At 60.6% G+C, this 3036-nt stretch overlaps 1 non-coding gene across 1 annotated transcript; it reads left to right on the top strand.

Annotated features, from left to right (window-relative positions):
- Positions 1-1829: 1829 nt before the first annotated feature.
- LOC119451074 (5.8S ribosomal RNA) lies at positions 1830-1982 on the top strand. Its single transcript, XR_005191645.1, has one exon. It is a non-coding gene; the product is annotated as a 5.8S ribosomal RNA (ribosomal RNA).
- Positions 1983-3036: the final 1054 nt, after the last annotated feature.

Raw genomic sequence — 3036 nt, 5'->3', positions numbered from 1 at the left:
TGAATGATTTAGTGAGGTTGGGTTGCGTCCCTTGACCGTGTCCGGCGCGGCTTTCGTGCGCCGCTGTGGAAGATGACCAAACTTGATCATTTGAGGAAGTAAAGTCGTAACAATTTCCGTAGGGAAACCTGCGGAAGGATCATACCACTGTGAACGTGACTCGAAGGTCTTCTTTCGCCCCGTGTGGGTGGAGCGGCTCGCTGCGCCCGACGCTTTCCGCCGCTGTCCCGCTTGGACGCGGGACGGCTATACCCGAACATGCGGGGGACTGCCTGAATTCTGAGGGGCGCCCCGTGCCCAATTTGTTGCGCCCAGCGGGCGGCGGCTGCAACCTTGGACGGTTGGCTTGGCCGCGCCGTGGGTACAAACGGCGTAACGCACTTTCATGGGTGGGCTTTCAGTCCGCCTCGACGCTCATGCGCGGAATGGGAGTAAGACGACCCGACAAAGCTTTGCCCAGTACGAGAGGAACGGTAGAGGTCGGTCAAGGAACTGGCGGTCGAGAGCTAAAGCTGCCTGCCATCCATCATTCATAGTTGGAACTGCGGTGCAAGCGCTCTCCCGTCCTCCGCGGCAAACGCCGCCGAGTCTGAAAAGGCTGGCGGCTGCCGGTCGCTTCCTGCGGCGAGTATGGAGTAACGACCCGACTATGTTGCTGCCCAAGTACTGAAGGAACGGCGCGGCATTCGGTCGGTCATGGAACTGGCGGTACGAGGGTGTGGCTGCCAAGTACAATAGGAACCGTGGCCCATAACGCCCTCCCGTCCTCCGCGGCAAGTGCCACCGAGCCCGACAGGGCCGGAGGCTGCCGGTCGGCTCCTGCTCGTGACGCGCGAGATGTCGAGATCGCGGTTGAATGCGACGACGTTGGCAGGCTATTCGCCCGCCGCCGAGGGAAAGGCGGCGCTGCTGCGAAGTACGAGAGGAAACGCGGCTTTGCTACGTCGGACGCGTTCCGCGGTTAACGGACTTGTGCGCTTTGGGAAGGCGCCGCACGTCGAAAGAGGATTTACGGACAGACGAGGGACTGAAGTCTCGAAACTTGAACGCACTTGCGGCCAGGCTCTTGCTGGCTTCGTCTTCCGCCTCGAGTAGAATTGTTGCGGCTCCGGCGCCGAAAGCTGTCCCTGGCACTGGCCGAGTGGTTTTGGAGAGCCGCGCGAGTACGCGCGCCGGGCTCTTGTCCGTCGTCTCAAGTAGACTGTCGGATCAGCAGCGGGTGTGCTGCGGCAATCCGCCGATGCGAAAGCGTGTTTGTGTGTTAGGGACATTGTGGTCAATTTGAGTACCCTTCTGATGACTAAAAGCGAGACACGTCGATGGGGGCGAGACCCCACCCGTGGCCGTGTCGCCGTGAAAGACTCCACAGCTGCTCGTGCCCCCTCATGGCCTTGCGGCTTTTTTCCAATTTTCGTGGAGCAATGTGAACGTGCACACGTAGCACACGGGTCCGGTGGGTGGTTGGCAGGGAAAACCGGCTTCGAGTGCTCGCAAAAAAGAAAAAGACGTGGTAAGGGGAGCCACGCCCCCGCGGGTGTGTAGCCGTGAGCGGCTCCACTGCATCTTGGTCCTACATCTGATCCTGGTGCATACAGAGTGGAGGCTTACGTGCACACAAAGGCTCGCGGGGTTTAGCTGGAAACGCAACACGCAAGTAGCAGGGTGTGGTGCGCCTATATGCTACCAGCTGTCTGAGACGCGGCTGTCGAAAGAGCGCGCAGACTCGAGGAGCGCGCGCAGAAAGGTGCCCTTCGAAACCACACACAGGGAGACGCCACGTGCCTAAAACCCTGGTTGTACTGTACGGAATTGAACAAACTACTTTTCACGACTCTAAGCGGTGGATCACTCGGTTCTCGGGTCGATGAAGAACGCAGCCAGCTGCGAGACTTGGTGTGAATTGCAGGACACACTGAGCACTGATTCTTTGAACGCACATTGCGGCCTTGGGTCTTCCCTTGGCTTCGTCTGTCTGAGGGTCGGATCACATATCAAGAGAGCCTTCGGCGCACAAGGGAACGTGCGTCCGTCGACTCGTTTTGACCGCGTCGGCATCACGGACAGTACGTTGAGTGCTGAAGCCACGCGCCAGCGGCCTCACGTGAGGGAGACGGTGGCGAACTGAACTGTTGTGCCAAAACTTCGCAGAGACGGAAACGAGGCATTGTACTACTGCAGCGCGGCTAGTGCGCGCCTCCGAAGAGACCGCCGCAGGATGGAGTCGGACACCTGCAGGGAAAGTGCGGTCTGAATCGCGAGGCGCAAACGTCTGTTGCGACAGCAGTAGCGCGCACGTTTGCGAGAGAGTCGGAAGCTTGCGTGCACGGACAAACGCGGGAAGCAAATGCCGGCCGATTCCCGCGCCGTGCGCTAAGCGAGCGTGATCGCACGTTGCGTTGTTTGCCTTCGGAGTACGTCGAGCTCTTGCAAAAAGGTCACTCGTCCGCGTCACCGCACGGGTGCAGGCGCCCTAGTCTGGGTTTCGTCGCAGGAATAGGAATCGGAAAAAATTCTTGCGCGGAACGGGGAGGACAAGGGTGCGCCCCGAAGCGGTAGTGATGCGGTTACGCGAGTGCGCCGTCTGCGAGCGCGAAGAAAACTGCACGACGAAATAGTCGCCGCGAAGCGGAAAATGTCTCCTTCGAAAGCGTGGGTTTGCCCGTTGGCGGGGCTGAAGCGTTCCGTCGTAGTCCGCCGTCGGTCCAAGTGCTTCGCAGTCTCTGCCCCGAAAAGACTGGGCCACTCCAGTTGGGGCAGGGGCGACGCCACACGAGACGATGCCCTCTGCCAGGCTACGAGTCCGTCCTGCGGCGCCCGCTGAAGCGGCGCGCTGCGTGGGCGGCATGCCTCGGCGGTGTTTTGGGCTGCAGACACGGTCGTTTGCCACGCAACTGCTCGTGCGCCGCACGCGCGCAGGCGGTTTGTAAACCGCCTGCCAGCCTCGTCTATAAGTAGCTCCGTGTTGGGCGAAGGACGTGGTAGGGCGTCGCACTCGGTTCGCGCTGGGCTTTCGAACGTGTCGAGTCCTTTCCAGCA

This window comes from Dermacentor silvarum, chromosome 4 (assembly GCF_013339745.2).
Source record: "Dermacentor silvarum isolate Dsil-2018 chromosome 4, BIME_Dsil_1.4, whole genome shotgun sequence".
Taxonomy (NCBI): Eukaryota; Metazoa; Arthropoda; class Arachnida; order Ixodida; family Ixodidae; genus Dermacentor; species Dermacentor silvarum.
The sequence above is the reverse complement of the archived record's forward strand: the minus strand, read 5'-3'. Positions and strand labels throughout refer to the sequence as shown.